Genomic DNA, 8768 nt, shown 5'->3' on the forward strand with positions numbered 1-8768 from the left:
CTGGTTGTTGTTAGATTCATACAGTTGAGCTACAGGAAAACCCAGGAATGACTCCTTAAAGGAACAGTATGTAAGAAATTTATATCAATTAATCATAAAATGGCCCTGATATGTCACTAGACATTAAGAAATCATTTTCATTTCAAATACTTATATCACTGACAACAGTGCTCTGGCCAGGATATTTTCATTTAAAAAGTGGAGTTGCAGCCCTCAACTGATGTTGTCATGTTGTATATTGGCCACCAGTTGTGTGATTGCAGTACCAGTTTTGGCCACAATCCTACATACTGTCCCTTTAATTTATTTAATTCACATATTAAACAGCACTACAACATATTCCCACATGGGGTTTGTAAAAATCCCTCACCCAATTTTTAGCAATAATAGTTTGCCTGGTTAGACAGTTAGTAGGACAATGTGCCTTTTTTACAAACTGCGACGAGATGTAATTTGTAATTAATTTCTTGTGGTTTCACTGACAGACATTCCACACCAATGCCGCACATTTAATTAAAAATGTATTCTTCTTTGTCTCAGTGGTTTTGGTTTTCTGGGGGAACCCCAATCTTTGGCTTTCCGCTTGGGTAATCTTTCTGATTCACCCCAGACTGTATGACGCATAGGTCTCTGGCACTATCATTTCTAATCCCAGTTTTTTAGGGAGGAAACTCAAAGAATTACAGGGAGTTCTTAACCATTCACTTTGATTTAAGGATATAAAACCATAAAAATGTAAGAATATTATAATTGTTTCGTCATATTACTGGAAACGTCAACTAGAGTAAAACCAGTCATGCAGATGTTTGTGTTTTATTTGGGTGTATGCTTTTTAGTGATGGCTATGATGTATTTACCAGTCTGGGGTGTGGTATTAGGGTATTACACACATCCACATAGATGGGTGGTCTGATCTGTCACTGTTTTATTTTAAGTCATCTAGTCACATTGAATCAGCTCTCTACAGCCACTGTATTCTTGTACAGAGAGGGTCTACATGTTCAAAACCTTCTTTTTTAGAATAAATGAGTTATTTTGGGATCTCGCATCTAGGAATGCAAAATTAAGCAAGTTTTACAGGTCACAAACACATACACTGTCAGAAATTATGGTCAAAAATGGTACCAAGCTGTAACTGGGCCAGTAGGGCTATACCTTTTAAAAAGTTCCTAATGTGTACTGTTTATGTACAGATATGTATACATTTGATACCAGCATGTACCTTTGAGGTACTAATATGAACTATTTAGGTTCAGACAGTGTACATTTATTACTGAATATAAAACTGTCTGAACTCTTACAGATGGATCACACGTGTTTAAACTGACCTTACTTCTAACAAGTTTCCGTTCTCATAGACAATTTAGTGTTGGTCAATCTGCTGTGTCAAAAGCACATCTTGTTTTACATATATATAATCATAAAAACATACATAAATACATATTCACCCATCAAAAGCTGACAGCAATGCTTTAAAGTGTTGTGAAAGTGACACTAAGTACAAAATTATATCTATCTTTCTACTTGGACTGGTTCAGTCATCTCTCATTATTTATCTGTCTCGAGCTGCTGTTTCCTGTTACTGGGTCTCCTCTACACTGTACAGTTTGTGTCTCCCTTATCTAACAGGCTCAGTTCAGTTCTTGGATCGCTTTTCTAACAGGCTAATTTGAATCAGGTGTATGAAATAAAGAAAACATCCCAACTATGCAGGGCTGTCGGCCACAGTGTCTCGGATGTCTTATCTACCGGCAGCCAAATGCGGCCCAGACAACTGGCTCGCAACCTTTTTGACTTTGAAAACACCCTTAAAAATAAATTATGCCTTAGAAGAACCATTACCCCCCCCCCGGAAGAACGTTTTAGTCCTTCTTTTTTATAGTCGGTATAGGACCTGTTGTGCAGCAGAAAGGTTCTGTGGAAGTTAAAGATCTTTATGGAACCATACAGCCAGATAAATAACCTTTTTTGGAACCTTTATTTTTTATTAACATTATCTACAACAATTTGAAGGCCTCCTGCCTCACAATTTCTATACAACAAAGTAGGCTATCCTAGAGCTTGGCATGACTAGGTTATTCATTCTAAAAATAATCAGTTAAAAAATATTTATTTCTGCGTTAGTTGAATGTTTGTTTTGTTTTATAAATAATTTTGAGTGAAGTCTACTGAGGGTCCCTTGTGGTGGAGAAACACTGGCCTGCATCCCATTTAAAAAGCAAGCAGCGCCATCTACTGGTTAAAAGTTTAAATATCAGTGTTTTTATTGATGCTCAAAACAATGTAGAAGTACAGTATCAAATAATAATATTAATAATAATAATAATAATAATATAAAATAATAAAAGAAGTATCAAATAATGACAAATATTTATTTGGGGGCGGGGATTTTATAAATGAATTGTGTTGATCAATTAGAAGAATTATAGGACATAAAATAAGAAAACGAATTACAAACAGATATAGTTTTAAGGCTTTTTTGTATAAATGTCAGTCTTAAAAATTATAGTGTAGAAGTTTAGGCGTCATTTTCTTCGAAAATACATTGTATTAAACAACCATATCGGAACCTCGTCGTTTCCTGAAGAGATAAATAGGTCGATATAGATGTTGCGCTGCGCAGACAGGTCGCTGTATTACATTAAAGTACCGCGAGACTGATTTGAATGCTGTGTTTTTTGATGCGATCTCGCAGTACTTTGACGTCATAACGCAGCGCCCCATGATGTTGAACACCATTTTGCCCGTTCCGTCACAGTCTGTAACCGTTAAATCAACACGAAAAGCCATGTGAATGCCAAAGTATTTGTCTGATATTACAAGACACGTTCTTGTTTACCTTTCTGTTCATTAAACAGCGATGATTTGAAAGCCCTAACTCATTTGCGCTGCGCTGGACTCTCACGTGACCAAGCTGCAGGTAATAGGCCTTACTGTGTCAAACTTTACTCAATTAACAGCTACATTTACTCACTTGTATTACTACCGTATGCAATGCTCAAGTAATTTGAGTTTGTTTTGTCTGGTTGAAGATTTATTAACTAACTAATGAAAAAATCTACTGGACTTTATATTTGTTTTTTATTCAAAATATGTGCTAGTGCCCTTAAACCGTTGTCGTTGCCAATCTACTATAAGCTATTATGTTTTTTTAGGCACAGCCTAACGTAAGTTACCTGTATTGCAGTAATGACACATAGTGAAAAATTAATGAGTGCTATTTAAAAATTGTTTACAGCAAGTGTGCAGATTTTTCTTAAAACACTGCAGGTGTGCAGAAAGAAAGTGAGATGCACAATATGGGTTCAATAAATGTAAAAAAGTAATTATATATTTAATAATAGTTAATAAATGTAATATCATGTAATGGTAATGTAAAGAAACATCTTAAAAGGTGGCAAATGACAGATCAGACTTTGCAGCACTTCATAGAAATACAGTTTAATTCACTTATTATGTTGCAAATTAAATCAAATAAACAAAGACACAGTCAGAGGCATTACAATTTTTATTTATTATTTATATAAAGCACACAGCGTTCAGATTTCTTGTGTGACGTCATAGACCACCCCAAGAACACTGATTTCAAATGGTGCTAGATGACATGGGATACTCTATGGCACCATATGAATTCAGCTTCCAGGGGCAGCACTGGACTTGCAGATCCTCCCGTATCATTTCGAAGCACTGAAAGAAAAAACAAGATAGATGTCAGCTGTTAAAATGGTGACAGTACTGGAGTTTTTAAACATTCGTCCTTGCCTTATTCTGTCAAAACTGTTTTGGTATAAAAATGCACACATGCTTGTAATGTAAATCGATTATACTGAAAGTGTTATTCTGGAAAGCTGTGGAATACAGAGCGAAGTCAATAGATTTTTTTTATAATAGAAAAGGATGATGGAAACAGGGGAGTGACCAAGAGGGAGGGAGGCCATTTGTTTACAAGTTTCTTTTTTACTCAAGTAGATCAGTTTATTCTTGGTTTGCTGCCTCTGCGCACCTGACCCGCTTGTGTAATGCTGATACAGCTCTTAAAGGGCTAGACGTCTTTGTTGAGATTTTAAAATGTAGCAGTCTGCATTTTATATAAATGGAAAGGAAAAGATCAATGATGGGAATTTATTATGCAGTACATGAGTTTAAATAGAGACAGTTAAGATTATGTTATTTTGTTTAAATATATAATGTAAACTGTGTTGTTGTGATAATCGCAAAGTCAAACAAGTAAGTGCATGTACACAGGTCCACAGGTGATAAAACTCTAATCCTTATCATTTTACAATCGTCTCAAACCATAGGTCATCAAAAACAGTCAGTGTTTAGGATTTAGGACTCAACATAAAAAGAGTTTAATATTGTTAAAATATATATATTTAATATTTTCATATGTGTATATATATATATATATATATATATATATATATATATATATTTACATTTAAAGTTTTTATTTTTATTATGAATATTATTATTTTTTTAAATTCACTCATTATTTTGGTTCAGCAAGCAGGATGAAATAAATATACTCAAATATTTATAATTACCTTTAATACCTCTGCTGCATGGGCTTCTAAATTTTCAAGTATTTATAGGCTATGAATAAAGTAATATGTTTATGAAATACATAATATATACATTTATTACATAATCATATTATTTTGATTGTATTGCATTGTTTTCTTTAATTATATTGATTGTTTTAGTACAGTTGCATTCTTTGAGACAAAGGTTGCAAAAAATACCAAATATAGATTTGATTTGTCTTGGGCAAGAGTCAGACATGCCAGAATAGGCTACTAAATATAACCTTATGCTTTTAAGTGTTAAGTAATTCATAAAATCACCCCCGTTTTCTAGCTTCCTCTCACTATATCCCGAATAAAAGTTCAGTTGCCTGCTAAACGATCCTACTGCGCACAAAGATATTGTTAATTAGATTAGTACGCTTAACAAAAACACATGCAATGCGGTCTGACTGCGCCCCCTAGAGACAAAAGTAAACACTGCGCTAATGGTTTGTTTACCTCGTTTGGTCAAGTGCGCACTAGATAGAAAATCCCAAGTTATTGGACTCTTTAAGAAACACGAGCATTGTTGTTGCGACTCGACGTCATAAACACACTTTAATTGTGATAATGTACTTATTCCTGAAAATGTAGACTATAGGCTGCACAAAAATACCAATACATTTTTAAAACAAACCTTGATATAAACCTTTGATAAACCACTAAATTGTGACTGGCAGTAACCAATTATGCGACTCGTTAACTCGATAATTTTGTGTGATCGTTTCAGACGTGAAGGCTGAAAGCGTTACAGAAAGTGCGCACTTGAACTGCTGCGTTATTAGCGTACGCATCGCATCTCTCACGTGCGCAGCATCCTTTTCCAGTCGTCTTCAACGCGAATGAAGCGTTTGGTTGAGTAGTTTCCTCTTACTTATTATTAGGTCATGTTAATGCAAAACATTTATATGACTAAAGGGAGCGGTCCACAAAAGCTCTTACGCAGGTGAAATTCCCAAATGAATCTCCTTTTTGTCGCAATAGCTATGACGCAGTAATATTTCTAAACCTTAACTACCAAAGTACTTAAATTACCAAAGTACTTTAATATCAGATGTAAACATGCATTAGAAGGACTGGGTCTCATTATTTGTGATATACTGCTTATCAACTGTTTAAAGAAATATTTATGGTATTTAAATGGAATGAGACGCGTCCCCCTTGTGACGTCTGTTTATTTAGTTTTACAAACAAATTGATTATAGTTTACCTCTTGTAAGAAATAACTGTTGTACTTACATGTTTAAATCAAAGCTGTTGACTTCGTCAGTACTCGTAGGTTAGCCACACTCCAAGAATGCCTGCACTTTCCTCGTTGCAATCCAAACACAACTCCACTATTTCCATTCTTCCTCGCATCATTACCAGATCCCTATCGGTTTTTCCAGGACGCGATAGTCAGGCCCCGCCCCAGACACTCCCCCAACAAATGATTGGTTGCGAGGCGCCACACGTACCAAAACACATCGGGATCACATGTGCTTGACGCGTGTTTACAAACATTGAATGAGGTCACGTGGTACAAGCGGACATTTAATGCGCATCACTATGCTGTCGCAACATGTCTATTATAACGTATAATAAAAAACAAAAGCTTTTCTTTATACATTTATCTCTTGTTAAGTCATCCTTTCAAATATTTATTCGTCTAGATAATGCTCTTTGTGAGCATTTGTTGTTTTAATATATTACTTTAGTATTTATTTCAGACATTTGTCCGGGAATATGTACATTTTAATTCCAAGCATATATATGTAAATATGGCAGAGTTCTCTAATATACAGTGATAATTGTTTTTGATCTGACTAGTTGCTTTTTGGATACATTGTGAGAAAATTTGTAGTTTGTTGTTGGAAGTGGCTTGTTATATTGTCAGTATTTTAAGCCATGACGATCTTCACCACTTTTCATTGTTCTCCCATTGTTCTCTGGATTATCAAAACACATCATTGCCAAAGCAACAGCTGTTTGTACCCACTAGATGGCACAGTTTATTAAAATACTTTCGCTAAGCTGTTCTAGAACTTACCAAGCATCTTGTATTCTTGGTTTCACCATCCAAACATAAATAAGCACACATTCAACTTATAATAACAACACAAAGAACATTGTCACTCCATTTAACACCTAAACATTAACAAATGTTAAACTTATCTATAATGCAAATATGGCCCATAGAGAAAGAAATAGCTAGGTTACTTTGATTTTATTGCACGTAATTTAAGTATGCATCTGTTGTTCATTTATCTATATTCCGTTTATCAGGAAAACATTATGCTGGAATGAGGTCAGTAAGCGTTAAGTGCGCACTTAAACTGTTGCGTTATTACGCATTGCATCTCTCGCGCGCAGCATCCTTTTCCAATCGTCGTCTTCAGCCCGTCTCAAGCATTTAGTTAAGATAGTTTCCTCTGACTCATTATTAGATAGTTTTAATGCCACGTGTCGATACAATGTGACTAAAGTGAACGGTCCACAAAAGCTCTTACGCAGGCAAAATTCCATTCCTTTTGTCGCAATAGCTATGACGCAGTAATAAAATATATCCTTAACAAATAATTATCAGAGTACGTCACTATCAGGTTTAATCATGCAATACAAGGACATGATCTCATTATTTGTGATATACTGCTTAATACTTATCAACTGTTTTTAAGAAATATGTAGGGTATTTAAAGGGAAACGATGCTATAACTCACCCTTGTGACGTCTTTTTTATTAGTTTTACAAACAAATCCATTATACATCTCGTAAGAAATAATTGTTGTACTTACATGTATAAATCAAAGCAGTTGATTTCATCTGAACTCTTAGGTTGCCATCATTACCAAAGCAACAGCTCTTTGTACCCACTAGATGGCACACTTTATACAACAATCCTGTTCCAAACATCTTGAATGCTTGGTTCACCATCCAAACATAAATAAGCACACATTAAACCATCAATAACAACACAAAGAACATGGTCACTCCATTTAATCAACCATAACAAATACACGTTTCTAGGACCCTATAGAGAAACAGATATATTGATTTTTTTTATAGTAAATAAAGTATGTCTATATTTGGTTATTTAAACTGAGCATTAGTGAATACATAGCTGTCTATCATCTGTTTATCAAGAACCCATTAAGCCATAGCCCAGCATTTTTATTCAATATATTCCAAATGATCAAGAAATAATTCCAGTTTTTATTAAAAGTGAGCTTTATTATTTGTCTTATTATTTTATTCTTATCCATAAGCAATGCTGCAAGTTCTTATCTGTAGATCCTTCTCTCTAGATATGAATTGCTCATAATTCAACTCATATTTCAGATCTTTTCCCTAAACTAGTAAATAATTCTGAAAGTAAATATCTCTGTCTTGTACAATTAATTTAAGTTGTATTTCGATTATTTGTCAGTTTAAAGTGTCTAACTGTAAATAGAAGCATAGCTATACATTTAACTTACTATAGCTACATATCCAGTATGTTAAACGTGTATTATAAATGTTTGTAATAACATTTCATAAGTGCACTTAACTGCAGCTGGGAGTAAATTTCATTTAGCGAATAAATGGTTCTGATAAACTTTGCATTATCATGTGATTATTTTGGCTGGTTGCTTAAGTGGGTGAAGTTAATAGAATCTAAAACGGAGTTCTGTCACTCACTGGTTCATAGTTGGAGTGAAATTGTGGCTCCGCCTTCTTTTACCCCTGTCTCTGTCTTTCTCTTTCGAAACCATGGCAACACTGGCCTTTTTCTGCTCTTGGTGGTGAAAGCAGGACTGTATAATATATACAGTACCATAGTACAGAATGTTATACTCAGAGGCTCCACATACTGTAGGGTTTAACACAGTTCACTTAATCCCACGCTCCTGCGGCATGCGGATCCACTGAAATCCCATGAAATACATGTAACACATTTGATGTGGCCCAGGGGCCTTTACTATGTTTTCTTTAAACCAGTCTGAGCTCATTTAACTTTTTTACTTAAACAGCCATTTACAAAAGCTAAGAGAAAAATTATTCATTAGTCACAAATTTCATAGTGCTAAGGAGTGATTTTTTCTTTTTTGGCAAGTTATGAATTATATAAAGGTGTTTTACAATGCCATAGAAGAACCATGTTTGGCTCCATAAAAACATGGTTGACATCCAAAGAGCACCTCTCTGTTTCACAAAAGGTTCTTTGTGGTGGAAAAAAGTTAT

At 34.6% G+C, this 8768-nt stretch overlaps 1 long non-coding RNA gene across 1 annotated transcript; it reads right to left on the reverse strand.

The window, feature by feature from the left end:
* Positions 1-3490: 3490 nt before the first annotated feature.
* On the reverse strand, positions 3491-5921 carry LOC135769885 (uncharacterized). Its single transcript, XR_010542529.2, has 2 exons — positions 5808-5921; positions 3491-3687 (listed from the first exon to the last, which is right to left on the reverse strand). It is a non-coding gene; the product is annotated as an uncharacterized lncRNA (long non-coding RNA).
* Positions 5922-8768: the final 2847 nt, after the last annotated feature.

This window comes from Paramisgurnus dabryanus, chromosome 7, assembly GCF_030506205.2.
Source record: "Paramisgurnus dabryanus chromosome 7, PD_genome_1.1, whole genome shotgun sequence".
NCBI lineage: Eukaryota > Metazoa > Chordata > Actinopteri > Cypriniformes > Cobitidae > Paramisgurnus > Paramisgurnus dabryanus.